Source organism: Macrobrachium rosenbergii, chromosome 3 (assembly GCF_040412425.1).
Source record: "Macrobrachium rosenbergii isolate ZJJX-2024 chromosome 3, ASM4041242v1, whole genome shotgun sequence".
In the NCBI taxonomy this organism is placed as follows: domain Eukaryota; kingdom Metazoa; phylum Arthropoda; class Malacostraca; order Decapoda; family Palaemonidae; genus Macrobrachium; species Macrobrachium rosenbergii.
In genome coordinates this window covers 47,100,894-47,116,476 of record NC_089743.1, presented here as the reverse complement: position 1 = coordinate 47,116,476, position 15,583 = coordinate 47,100,894, and the positions used below count along the sequence as shown (strand labels likewise).

The 15,583-nt window shown below is 35.9% G+C and overlaps 1 protein-coding gene across 3 annotated transcripts in view; it reads right to left on the bottom strand.

Annotated features, from left to right (window-relative positions):
• LOC136855085 (transmembrane protein 117-like) overlaps window positions 1–14,553 on the bottom strand; it is a 321,784-nt gene extending 307,231 nt beyond the window's left edge. For all 3 annotated transcript variants that reach the window (XM_067131898.1, XM_067131907.1, XM_067131914.1), the window contains exon 1: window positions 14,428–14,553. The gene's annotated coding sequence lies outside the window, so the exon portion shown is untranslated. The remainder of the gene's footprint in view (window positions 1–14,427) is intronic.
• Between the last annotated feature and the right edge of the window lie 1,030 nt (window positions 14,554–15,583).

Here is a 15,583-nt window from a genome sequence, read left to right as displayed (position 1 = left end):
GGGTCATGGGCATGGAGGTGGTTGGGAGGTGGAGATGGGGAAGGCCAAGATTCAGATGGAAAGATAACGTAGCAAATGACATGCGGGAAAAAGGGTTAAGAGAACAGGATACGCAAGACAGAAGATGGAGGAGGCTTACACGGAACGGCGACCCCATATAGATATGGGTAAAGGGTGAAGACAAAGAAGATATATATGTATACATTTCTATATATGTATATATTTTTCTATATATATAATGCACACATATACATATTTATATGTATGCACACACACACATATACATATATATATGTATACATATGTATTCACATTCATATATACAGACATATACACTCCCTCTCAACCCATATTTTCACCTCCCATTTTTAGAAAATCAATCAGGCAGTCCCTTTTCCCCCTCCTCTTTCGCAAGACAAGTTTTACAACCTTTATCAAAAGGGGGAAATATACGCTCTTTCGCGTCACAAGTGCTTTTCCATTTTTAGGTATATAACTGGAACGTGGCCGCAAAACGTCTAAAGCCCTGAAAATCTTTGCTATTTTTAACCGTGAAAATAAAAAAGAGAAAAGAAAAAAAGTTTCGTATCATTTTGCGTAGATGTCGAGTTCCTTTTTTTTTTTCTTTTACTAATGTGTGTGTGTGTGTGTCTGTTTGTGTGTGTCACATTCTTCTTTTTTTTTCCTTCCTCTTCTCCTTCTTTTTCTTCTTTCTCTTTTTAAGAAGTGCTTGGGTGTTGGTTTCCTTTTAATAAGTCAACACCCTGAAAGATGGACTAGTCATGAGTGTTTCTAACATTCTTTTCGATTATTGCCGATAAACGAATAATTATTACTATTGGTAGTAGTCGTAGTCGTAGTAGTCGTAGTAGTAGTAGTACAGTAGTATCGCGTCCAAACTACAAACTTTTCTGGAAAATTCAGAGGCCTGCAAGTCTAAAGGCACCAGTGGTATGTTCAGATAAAGGAACCTGAACAGAAAGGGGAAAAGTAATTATGAAGATGAAACAAAATATTTAATGAAATACATAGAAGTCTCGCAAAACAACTTAAATTTCAAAAAGAAGGCATTTAAAAATCAAGAGCATAAATTGTAGAGTGTATATTTTGCCCTAATGGTTGAACTGAATTAAACTGAATATAGAATTTAGACCAAAGGCCAAGCACTGGGACCTATGAGGTCATTCAGCTCTGAAATGGAAATTGACAGTAAAAGTTTTTAAAGGTGTAACAGGAGGAAAACCTCCCAGTTGCACTATGAATCAATTGTTAGGAGAGGCTGGAAAGTAAGTTGGAAGACAGAGAATATGAAAGGAGGTACAGTAAAAGAAACGAAAGGGGTTGCAGCTAGGGGTCGAAGTCACGCTACAAAGAACGTTAAGTAATGCCTACAGTGCACCGCATGAGGTGCATTGACGGCACTAGCCCCCTACGGGCCTTGCCCTAATGGTGAACGGAATCAGAATCCTTCAAACTGCTAAAGATCCAATCCCCCTTACCCCCTACCCACCTCTTCCATCCTCAATTCCAACACCCCGCCCCCCATACCAACACCCCGCCCCCATACCAACCCCAACGAAAACACACGGTAGCTAGCTACCATCTTGGTAATGCAGGCAAGACAAAGCCAAGAAGAGAGAGTAAAATGTAGATGTAGATCTATGAAATTTAGTGTACTGGAACCTAAATAAAAGATCGAAAAATTATAGTGGACTTATTACGAACATCATATTCTTTGGAAGCTTGAGTTTCAAGTCAATGGCCCCTATTGGCTTGTTCCATTTAAATAGGGTTCATCATCTAAATGATAATAATAGTAATAATAATATAATAATAATAACAACTCCTGATAGACTGCGAAGACCTGAGAGATGCTAAGGCATCACTTCTACTGAGAATAAGGCATTTCATAACAACCCGCTTCACTTCAGTGACATATATTGTGTACTGTACCTTCCACAGTGGAATGAGAAAGTTAGCAATATTTTGGATGTGATAAGAAAAGACTAGGGTTATCTATCATGACAAAATTTCTGTTCACACTGTGGACAAATAAACTTCTGTTCTACCTCTATTTTCGTCAATGCTGAGGCTGGTCTCTGCCCTCTTACCACTCTCCTAATTCCATCATCTTCCCTTGACTTTTCCTTGGTAAAGTAACTTCCAAACCTTTCCATCTTGACACTTGACCCGGATAATAAAGTTGGTTTCTTAATATTTTCAAACTATCCATTTTTGTGTCAAGCCTTCCTGGAATTCTCCTCTACGTCCAAATTCCAGCGGCTTCCAGTCTCTTGTGCATCGACTTAATATTTTCGAACTATTTGTGTTAAGCCTTCCTGGAATTCTCCTCTACGTCCAAATTCCAGCGGCTTCCAGTCTCTTGTGCATCGACTTATTAATATAGAACTATATTGCAAAACTGATCAAACATGTGTTTTTATCATCCTTCCCTAATCTACAGAAAAAACATTCCTATTTCCGAAATAACTCTTCATTTCATTAAATACTGTTTCCTAATCCAAGTTAATAAAACTGAACTACTTGTTTATTTTCCCAGTGTTTTTCTCTTATTATTACTATATTTTTTCAATATCATTACCATCATTTCTATTATTATGAATACTACTATTACTCTAACAGCAACTGTCTGGGTATAGCCTGTTACCATTTTTATCACTTTACCTCGTGTATCAAATTTGTGTGTATTGCACTGTTTTGTATATTCCCTGCAGATGGCCCTGAGCTAAAATGAAAGATATTATTATTATTATTATTATTATTATTATTATTATTATTGTTGTTGTTGTTGTTACTATTATTATTATTACATCTAATAATGTTTTGGTCTTTGACCACTACCATACATTCTGTCTATGTCACATTCTGCAATCTCCCTATTCACTCCTTCAACCCCTGCCACTAAATCAGTAATCCGCAGTGTCACCAGACGTTCTGACCATACAAATTTTAAGCTTCCCTATTTACCTCACAAAGAAAATAAATCCAAGGATATCACACAGCCCTTGCTCACCCCCATTTCACACCCTCGCCCATTCACTCTGATATTCTTCAGTCTCTACTGCTTTTTTTTTTATTCAGATAAAAGTATGCAATCACTGTAAGATCATTACTGCAATATCTAACCATATGCATTAAAATTATTTTCATTAAGGCTGTTTCATTCTATTAAATATGAATGAATTTCATTCTGTTAAATATGAATTTCGTTCTATTAAACGTGAGACATAGAAAAGAATCTAATTACAATCACTTAATATACCATATGACTTAATAGTTTAAGTGAATTAAAACTGTTATCATATACAAAACAAGTTGATTGATGATACACCTTAAAAAACAATGAAAACAAACTTCGGTACATATGAAACTCCGTTTCATTCTATTCAATGTGAAACATGGAGAATAATTAATCTAAAATGGTCACTTAACATAACATATAACTTATAGCTTGTGAATTAAAACTATCATCACAAAAAAAACAAGCTATTTGCTCCTACTCCTTAAAAAAAAAAAACGGGAAAAAAATAGCTGAATACATAAGCGACAGATGTCAGCAGCATACTTATTGTTAAATCAACCCAAAAATGCAGCGCCGATCAGATATGGACTCCGGCGAAAATTAAATGTGTACCGATTTCAGAAATCTCCCAGGCGGAATACAGATGACGAATTCTGAACTCACGTAACAAGATACAGTCGGTGCTATAGTGAATTATGATATTTTTAGGGATGGTGTTTATTTTTGCATAGGCCTTCATTCCAAGTTTATTCCCCCATAGGCCTACATTTCAACATGAAACCTCACTAAAAAACAAAATTAAGATCATAAACACTGATAAGGAACATGCGGCTGTATCTATCTAATTTCATGACAAAATGAAAATTTCTGTAACAAAAGTAATTTACTCGTTGGGAATTCTCCAACTGCTTCCGTATTCTTTGTTTCTTATAGTTACTCTTAAGAGATTCATTCGGTCCACTTCATTCTCTATTTTCCCAATAATATAAGGTTACCTGTCCTATCGACAGATAAAAAAAATTAATTCTTGCTATCTTATTCCACGGGTTTCAGTTGGGGTCACCCGCGCGCGCGTGTGTGTGTGTGTGTGTGTGTGTGTGTGTGTGTGTGTGTGTGTGTGTGTGTGTGTGAAGGACCTTGACCATGACAACAAAAAAAGATACCCCACCCCCACTAACGTTGGCAATCAGTACACTATGATATACAAGTAATATGTACACACACACACACATATATATATATATATATATATATATATATATATATATATATATATAATTACTTCAGATGCTTTGACTTTGGATTCTACTTGTATTTATACTCTTACTGTTAAATATCAGTACTTTTGTTTCAACGCCTGCACAAAAATAAATTTATAAGTTCCTCAAAACAACGCGTATAACATAGTTTAATATTAAATAAAGATAAAAAGATAAAAATGTAAGTGTCTGTTTTGTACGACAGATATAGACTCAAAAACCCTGGTACTGTATTCAGTTCAGACAGACCTGTGACAAAACTTTTAGATTCATTTTTTTATGAATTCAACCACCCCACCTACTATAATGTGTGTTATATGACTACCATAAAACTACTGATTATTTTCTTAGTAATGATGGTTCATTCTAAACACTGTAAATTATCTAATTTCCTAATAAAATGGAAATGTGACAACACCCAAGAACGACAGAGGCTTATCAATTCTATGATTTGCGTTACATAACTTTTTTTAAGAAATTTTCTTGAGACAAAAAGATCTAAAAAATATCATATTTTAAAGTACCCTTCTAAATTCAATCAAATCTTAAAACTAATTAAGTTATAACAAAACGGACTATTGGAGTTGGCAATGACAGAATTTTTCAATTTGTTTATTAATTTCATTCAACTGCGAATATTCTTATGGAGCTAGCAAAAACTTTAAAACGGGCTATGCCCTTAAGCAAAAACGAAAAAGTAGGCCAAATGAACTGAACTGAATTGAATACAGAATTTACGCCAAAGGCCAAGCACTGGGACCTATGAGTCATTCAGCGCTGAAACGGAAATTGACAGTAAAAGGTTTGAAGGTGTAACGAGGAAAACCTCGCAATTGCACCATGAATCAATTGTTAGGAGAGGCTGGAAAGTAAGATGGAAGAAAGAGAATATGAAAGGAGGTACAGTAAAAGGAACGAAAGGGGTTGCAGCTAGGGGCCGTAGGCACGCTGCAAAGAACCTCAAGCAATGCCTACAGTGCACCGCATGAGTGCACATACAGCACTACCCCCTACGGGGAGTAGGCCAAATGGAGGGCGAGCACAAGGAAATAAAAAATAAGTGATTAAATGACTAGCCGTTCAATATGAGTAAGAAAAGGAGAGAGTCTCATATTAAAGACAGTCGAGGCTATAATAAGGATTATGATACAACATACGGTTTGAGGAGGTTACTGGCTATATGATCACAACCCAAAATTCACAGGTAGAAAGCAAACCCAACGCCAATGTAAGATCAACGCTTGTGTGAAAGCAATCAGGGATAAATTCAAAACTAATCTTAATTGTACTACAGTACATATCTTTTTTAACTAACCACCTAAAAGACAGCTATCAAATAATAAATAAAACTACTAACGAGTTCACAGCTACTACGCAACACCCGGAAGAAGGCACATAAACATTATTTACAACTTAGTCCAGTCCGTCTCCAAACCAACATACTGTCACGGAAGAGGAGTTAACTCTCTCAGATGCAAATTAGAATAGAAAATCAATGTAGAAGTCTGGTTACTTTTTCTTCTACTCTGACTATTGTAGAAGGACAGGAAAGCATGGCCACTTGTGAAAGCAGCGCCCAAAGCATACACATTTATGGAAGCATTGGTGGTAGCCTAAAGCATTCCCAAACGTGAACATTGTATTATAAAACAACTCTCCAGGGATATATGCAACGGAGGAATTCTGACCTACAGGGATGAACAATACTGAATGTCTCCGCACGTGACGTTTACTAAAGCCTTCCACCCGCAGGCTATGTAGGCAGTACAAGAGGCGTCCCGGAAGATGAGCAATACAGGAAGCCTCCCACATGTGAACAGTATCAAATAACTCCTTACTTACACAGTTGAGCAATATCTAAAGCTTCTCCCTGAAGAGATACGTAATTCTATAAAGTATCCCGTCATAGGTGGTTAACATTTCCAGCTTTTAAACACTACTGAAGCACTTCCCATACATGACTTACGCTGCAAATTATGTGCATGGTATTTACAGTACTAGGCTACAGTAGTTGAATGGACAAATGTTATAAGGCTGACTACCATTACTGTGATAAGCAATACTGAATGCTTGCCGACATATTTGTTGACAAAACTGAAGGACTTGTGAACATACAGAAAGACAACCAATGTAGGCCTATGTGAATACCAACTTAAAACTTGTTATTATTCAGTTGATGAAACCTATTCACATGGAACAAGCCCACACGGGCCACTGACTTGAAATTCAAGCTTCCAAAGAATAGTGTTCATTAGAAAGAAAGAAAAAAAAAAAGCAGAACTAAATGGATCCTAGACGTAAGCATCACAAAAAAATTAAAAACTCATATAAATGAGCAATGGTAAAAGCATTCCCATCTTAATAATGTAAACCTTCACACCCGTGATGTTTGCTAAAAGGCCCCATATATGGATAATACTGAAAGGCTCCTCATATAAAAACTACTAACATATACGGGTGCTACTTTGGCTAGTTATCTACGTGTCACCTACTCCGAGGTGCTAGTACTAAAAATGGCGGAAGCTCCTTGGGGCGCCGTGTTTAATACTAGCCCCTCGGGGATCCAGGTATTATATACACCCATTTCTATATTGTGCGGTCGACAAATTATGTTAGTAAACAATATCTTCGTCCGGCCGTCTACTTTACATTTACCATACGGTGTTTAGTACTATACTCAGTTTTTTTTTTTACCGAGGCGCATTAGCACAGACTCGCAGGGGTGCCCTTTTAGCTCGTTAAAGTTTCCTGCTAGCTGATTGGTTGCAAGTATTTTGTCCGAATAGCATCATTGTTTTCAAATAATTACCAAGTAATGTGAATCGAAACTTATTTATTAACCGAAATTTCTCCCTCAGATATATGTTTTGTCAATAAATAATGCTAACGAATAAAGAGATTATAAAGTATTGCGATGGAAAGTCTAAATTTAATAACAACACCCGCCGAAGTCAACGACAGGAGCTTGTTTTCGGATGCATGCTGCATCATTTTTTTTACTTTTCACATAAATTAACACCAATTGGGATAAATTACACTAAGCATACGAAAAACATGTTATTATAAACTTTCTTTAAATGCCAGAATCTACTAAAAACATGGAATTAATAAAACTCGCTATTGGTGAAAACTTCCGGGGAGGTAAAAGGAACAGCATGTGGCTTTAGATAAAATTTAGATAAAATTACCTAGATAGGTAGGCCTAGTTATTCATATGGTATCCACATTCCAGCAAATGTTGATGGGCAAGAAAACTTTTCAGCTACATATCATCTTTTATAGGCTTTTGTGCTGAAGCCTTTTGTTATATCATTATGATAAATACGATGATAAATATGAAGACGCTAATTTCTCTTTTACATAATAATAATGTACTTCCCTCACTATGGCTTTATTTCTTGCACACATTTCAAACTAGGCTAGCCTATGTCTATGTGTCCTACACCATTTTTTGGAAATTGCAATAAATTTTGCTTAACTCTTTAGGGTAAGGAGTAACAGTAAACAGTAGCTGACGCTTGATATAAGTTAGGCTAGGTGTATGTAGGCCAGGCTATGTGTATGTAGGCCTATGATGTAAGTCCGTATGGAAAGGGTTTGCTAATTTTGTCGTAAAGGTATAGACTATTAATAGCACTATTTTCGGTTTGAGGATACTGTAGTGTTCCATAAATTGCATAAAAATCATAATTAAACGAATTCATAATTTCACCGAGTTACAACCGCGATACCCCTCCCTCTCCCCTTCCCTTCCATCCCCGCCTTGGTATTTGACAGTAGACGCATATAGCCTACTAATCCTTAAAATGTATATGTGTATAGTACATTTTCTACTCAATCACATATTCTTTTACTTCTCAAAATATCCGCAGAAACTCGTGTTAACCTTATATGTGTCCTGAACAGAACGCAAAATAAGAAGATAAAAGGTTTTCTTATCTCGCATTGTCTGCTGTAACTTACATGAAAGAGTAAGTTGTTAATTTCTGCGAAATATATTTTTATTGGTGTGCACCTACAAAAAGATGCATAGAAACTATTTAATTGCAGATATAGCCATTAACGTCATCTCAATAACATAATACTGATTTCAACACTTACATAAATCAGGAAAAAGCTGCAATGACATAAATCAGGAAAATGCTGCAATAACAATCACCTGTGATAGTTTTCCCGCCAGGCCGCCACAGCCCGTTCGTTTTACCTCCCCGGAAGTTTTCGCCAATAGCGAGTTTTATTAATTCCATGTTTTTAGTAGATTCTGGTATTCAAGGAAAGCCTATAATAACATGTTTTTCTTATGCTTAGTGTAATTTATCCTAATTGGTGTTAAAATATGTGAAAAGTAAAAAAATGATGCAGCGTGCATCCGAAAACAAGCTCCTGTCGTTGACTTCGGCGGGTGTTGTTATTAAATTTAGACTTACCATCGCAATACTTTATAATCTCTTTATTCGTTAACATTTTTATTGACAAAACATATATCTGAGGGAGAAATTTAGGTTAGTAAATAAGTTTCGATTCACATTACTTTAACGAGCTAAAAGGGTACCCCTGCGAGTCTGTGCCAATGCGCCTCGGTAAAAAAAAACCGAGGTTAGCACCTCGGAGTAGGTGACGCGTAGATAACAAGCCAAAGTAGTACCCATATATGAACAATTTAACGTGACTCCTTACAGAAAAGAGCATTACTGGAGGTGTCCCCAAGTGTGCTAAAGGTTCCCAACAAAGGTGACCAAAACTGAAGATACGTGAAAACATCGCTGAAATCCTCCCCCAACAGTTAAGGAATACTGAAATCCTCCACAGAACTGGGCATTACTCAAAACCCCCTCAAAACAAATGACCATTACTGAGAATCTATACACGTGAAAGTAATGCAGAGAGCTTTCCCACAAACATAAACAAAAAATACTGAGAGCATCTGCCCATATGAGCATTACTAAGAGCTCTCAGATGAGTAGTAGGCTTATGGTAAGTCTCCATATATGAAAACCTACCAGTGTATTGGAACTAAACGAAAATGTTCATTATTATTATTATTATTATTATTATTATTATTATTATTATTATTATTCAAAAGATAAACCCTATTCATATGGAACAAGCCTACAAAGGTCTTTGACTTGAAATTCAAGCTTTCAAAGAAGATGGTGTTCATTTGCAAGAAATTACCAAAAATAAGGAATATAGAAAGAAGAAAAATACATATGTAAACGGTACTTGACACAAATTTACTGGATATCAAGCCAAACACATGGACGATAAATTAATACATCTAAACTATATATATTACTCGACAGTTACCAGCACTTGACCAAGTTTATGAAGAAGTTTTTCCATAAAAAATTCACCTTGAATTTCAAAAGCATAAACATTATCAATATTTACATTTCATGGTTTAAAAAGTATCATGTTAAATAAAATAAGACCACAATAGACCCATTAAAATTCTTGATAGAGGTTGGATATGACTCGGAGAGCCTCACAGATACAATGATTGATTCAATCAAAACTGTTGTTAATAGATAACTAAGGTCCACAAAGTCAAATGCTTAAGAACGAAAGAAGACAATATGACAAAAATTCAGCTTCATAAGCATACAAGTCTTATGGAAAACTCAGTGATATAGATAATAAAATTTTAAAAACTATGAAAACTGAAAGCTAGAGAAATTCTAGAGAGAGAGAGAGAGAGAGAGAGAGAGAGAGAGAGAGAGAGAGAGAGAGAGAGAGAGAGAGAGAGAATGCACCACACCTAGATAAGAGAAAGAGAGAGAAAGCAACAGGGTAAGAGTGTAGACGTGCCTTTATGTCATTTTCTCATCAATAACCTTCAGAGACTTACCAAACACGGAAAAAGCTAAACCATTCCAATTCCACACCGAAATCCAAATTACACAGGAAAGTTATATATTTTGATGCCTGGATCCCCTGCTGAAACACTGCCAGAACGGTTTGGCAGAGTCCGGAGGTCCACAACATCCTACTCCCTTTCACACCTTACAAACTTGGGGCAAGAGCTCGTGCTTGCGTAAGTCAGCTTAATCTAAACTAACCAACAGGCTATCAAACCCTCATTTGTATTTGATTAACAAAGGTGCCACATGCTGCTGCTACCTAAACTGAATATCTCCAAGTTGAAGCAACATCGCCCAATGGAAACTTCTAATACATACATACAAACATAGAGCGTGTATATGTATGACTTTTTTTCCTTTTGGAAGATGTGTCCTGTGACCTCACTATCATTTTAAATTATCTTCCTCTCGGCAACAAAGTGACCCTGTTACGTTTCTGCAAGCACTTAGTACTAGAACAATGTTCTACTGACCAATTATTGAAGGCTATTCAGCGTTAATTCTCATTAGTAGGGCATTGAAATCGGTTGAAATTTAATAACTTTTGCTTTGAATATTGGCTGACCTTTATTATTATCACTGTTTTTGTAATTCATAAAATCCATAAAGTGCACACATTCTGGAACAAGTCGAGATCATGAACTTGCACAGAGCAGAACCGAATAGAATAAAATGGCTATATATGAAAAATGGGAAGAAAGAAGACCCATGAGGAAGAAAGGACTAGAAAGCATAATAACTACATCTGATTAAGTCTAACCAAGAATATCAATAAATGCAACAAAATCTGAGCTCCAAGAGATGGTTGTTGAAGGTTGTGGTTCGGAGACTCCTACACAGTAGGTTGGTCACCACCCGGCGTGTGTTACCGTTACTCTACGCAACAACCGAGATAATTCAAAAGCAACATATTGTAGAGCACATATTCCACTCAATCAAGCATAAGTGAAAAGAAGGGATTTCAAAGCCTCAGCTATGTCCCCTTCAAAGCTTATGTGTTCGCCACATATAATTAAATAGAAGTTAATATCCTAACTACACGATACCACTGATTACAGGGCACATCAATGAGCGCTCATTTATTTCCCAGCTGTCAGTTCACTTGCTACTTCAGCTAAATGACAAACATGATGGACTGCTGAAAGAATACTTGCGATCGTAAGTACATTCGAAAATGGTAATCTCTCTAAATTTATCTTCGATGTTAGGTTAACCTCGAAGAACAAAAATAAATTTCAAAGATAAATAACACTCCATCCTGTAACCAAACAATGGAAAAACAATAGACCTAAATTTTTTACATGCTGCTATTATTATACTACTGCATCTATAACTGCTATCACTACCATTAATATTATCATCAGCCTTCACAAACTTCATGTTGATCTACCAAAGCACCTACAATATTACCATGTGGAACAACTGGAACACTATGTTTGGGCTCATTAACAACGCAATTAGCCCTAATTCTGAACTACTTGTCACTTGTGAGTTACTCGGTCTCTTCGTACGCCTAGATGGTGTACTTTTATAGTAATTTGTTTCTATTTAACAAAAATCAATAAATGAAAATAAAGCTGACAAAAAGTCAGTTGCTATACAGTTTACTTATGTGAGACAGATCTGCCCTTTTTCCCTCAAGAACCATGCTGTATGTATAGGCCTAAAGATGACATTTACTTAAACCAAATATAATTGAACTCGACATTGTACATAGGTGATGGTCTATAAAAGTATACAAAAGACAATCTTCTGTTAGTATATTAATGAAACTTTCCCTGCTAAATCAACTGTTTATGTATATAGGAACATATACCCTATATAAATACTCCACAGCTTATTTTCTGAGAAATATAAACACGGTCCCGTGAAGATATGATAAACGTTTGCTTATGACGGTAGGGTCGCTGGAATTTGCAATGGTGAACGATTTATTAAGTGTGAAAACGTAATCTCAGCGCTGTAATTGGGTGGGGAAATTGCCTATTTAGGTTTCGTAAGGGCGGATAAACTACCTATGCGTTGGGTCGATTTTAGATAGTCGTTTTATAAGGAAATTGAAGTAAATTCAGAGAATTTGCAATTACGATGACCTATAGGTGATTACTGGTAATCCTCCATGTGCCTCTAAGGATTGAGAGAGAGAGAGAGAGGGTTAAAAAGTGTGTGTGTGTGTGTGTGTATGTATGTATATATATATATATATATATATATATATATATATATATATATATATATATATATATATATATATATATGTATATATATAATATATATATACTGTATATATATGTATGTATATATATAATATGTATATAAATGGAAAAAGACGTGAATCATTTTTCCTTATCCTTGAGCAGCTTGCTTGAAATTTCAGAGAAAAAGAAGTGTAGACGGATTCAAATTTCAAAAATAGAGATAGGCTCTGCAAATAATGCCATTGACCTCAATTGAAATGTTATGAGAGAAAATGTGTCCTAATAGCATATATACAGTATATATATATATATATATATATATATATATATATATATATATATATATATATATATATATATATATATATATATATACACACACACACACACACACACACAGAAAGAGAGTTATTACAGCAGTAACATATTGCTTAACTGGCAGCTGTTCATTCGATGGAACAGACACGTGGCCTAATAGTAACCGACCCTCCTGAGTTTAATAGCTAACTCAGCACGCGACTTTTGAACGCGTTCACTGAAGCACGGGAAGTCTGACAAACAGCGTTGATACAGACTATTTAGAACTCAGTTTAGGGTCACTGAAGGCAGTTACCCAAGTTATTATTTCTGAAGGCGGTCAATCACCCTCGCAGCTCTCTACCTCTGGCTGAAAAATCAGAGATTGAAAATCCTTACATAGTAAATTATTATTTAATTCTCGCACATTTTCCTAAGATAAATCATGTGCCAAAATTTAATCCGGTTTGAAAAACATATATGTGATTCATATCAGTTATGAAATTAAAAGTTAATAATTTTGCATAAGCCTACATCTGCATGGCTATTCAATTTCGGGTCATTAAGAAATAAAAAAAATGAACAGGCCTATATCTGCACGGCTATTTCAAGTACGCGTGATATAAAGTGAAAAATTTTGCATAGGCCTATATTTGTGTGGCTATTTCAATTGCAGGTGATTAAAAAGTACACATTTTTGCATAGGCCTATAGACTATGTATGGCTATTCCAAATGAGGTTAAAAAGTAAAAAAAAAAAAAATTGCGGGTGATTAAAAGTAAAAAAATTTGTATATGCCTATACTTGTATGGCTATTTCAACTGGGAATGATTAAAGTAAAAAAAATTGCATAGGCCTATATTTGTATGGCTATGTCAACTGGGAGTGATTAAAAAGTAAAAAAAAAATTGCATAGGCCTATATTTGTATGGCTATTTCGGTTAAAGGTGATTTGGTGCTACTTTTCTCTAATTTTAAAAGATTCGTCCACTATTTGGTCAAAAATTATGGCCCATACATGTGCACGTAAGTTAACCATCACTCTATACATATAACTACCTAATAAATACGTTAACGTTGGTAATGATGACTGCAATTCCTCGTTATTTTTAGTAATTTTACTCTTCTGTTGAAAGGTCCTCCACAATTACGGCCAAAGGAAAGTATGCTGCAATAATAAAAGTCTAGTACTATACCACTCAACCTGATGAGGCAAAGATAATGAGATATTCATCTGCAACACCAAAAAAACTCTATCTCCCAGACCACAATTTATAGTAATGACTAGAGAGCCTACTCTGAACTGAACCATAATGATGATAATAAAGATATTTTGCTTCAGTGCTTCGCATACAACAAGCAACATCTGATTAATGGACGAAGGAGGTTTACTGCATTCTGTCTCCCGGTGTAAGTAAACAATCACTTGAGGGAAATCAAAGCGTCGCCCGATACCGTATAAAGATGCTCTAGGCTCGTTGTTTGATATCTATCTCTTTATAGAGCTGTGTCTCTCTCTATCTATCACTCTGCCTCTCTCTCCCTCCCTTTCTCAATGTTCGGATTATGTTTCCTGTAAGAAATATAAAGAAAATCCCCACCCGACTCAAGAACCTCATCAGTAATGGACAAGGAAGAACGTTCTCTCTCGAGTGCGAAAATTCGTTCATTCATGAGCATCCTTCAATTTACGTCGATCACAGTCGACTTCCTATCGACTCTCACCTCATACTCATCAACTGATAACCAAGAAAAACCTCAATACTCACCTGCAGACGGTAAATACAATTTGTCATGGCTACTCCTGGCACTGACACACACACATAACACTGCCTCCACCACAACTGAAATGTCAAGCTTAAGTGAACTCCCGAGCTATAGCGCGCGCCTCCGATTTCGTCCCCCTCTGCGCACAGCCGCACGCCTTTGTTTTTCCCGCCCATTTTTGTGTTCCCGCCAATTCCCCTCTCTTACTCCTTCCCCTAATCTTTCTTTACGTATTACTTAGGGAAGTATTGTCCAGCGCTAAATTCTTCAGAGCATGGCCTTTCAAAACTTCTAATTAATGGTTCAAGTTAAATGAGAGCTGGAAAAAAAATCTTTGCAACACTTAGCTCAACGTCTAGAGATGATGTTGGAGACAGAGAAAATCAGTTTGCTCATGACTTACATTTACTGCACGTCGTTTGATTTACACAGTTCTCGGTAGAAACTTAACGGTACACACACAAATGGAAAAATTCTATAACTGTACATTCTCTTCGCAGGGAGAAATTCCCGAAATTATGCAAGTTGGCATCTGTCACGTCCATATTGATCGCAGGCTAGTCTAGTGCCAGCACAGTGATAGGAGCAATTCAAAAACAATTTGCTACCTTATTTGAATAATTTGTGCATCAAAAGGAAAATATCTCGTGTGTGAAACTCATTAATGACTTTGCTTGCAAATACTGGATTGCTTAAAAACACCGGGCATAAATTACTCCCGATGTTTCAAACTGTTTAAAAAGAAAGTTAGCGGAGTTTTTTGAACTTGAACGTCGGGAAACTTGAAATATCTCTCATGAGGTGGCATCACCCAAATATTAAATTTTGTCTTTATTCTTACTTACTTGATAAGGCCTAATTAAAAAATCCTGATTTGACTAGTGAGCGCGAAGTACCTTGCTATCAGATAATATTCATTAAACTATATATTCGTAAATACGATGATTAATAACTGAAAAATAATAACGTCTATTTACTTATAAAAACGAATGCTCATAAAAATTAAGATTAGGAACAGGGTAGATTTCAAGCTACTGAGAAATTACTTATAGCAATCATTTATAGTTGTTTCTAGTAACTAGCAAGGAAAGTAGCTAACGCAAGGCATCGACAAGAGCTCGTACTGTTGTAAAGTAACCCCAAAATTAGCTACACATG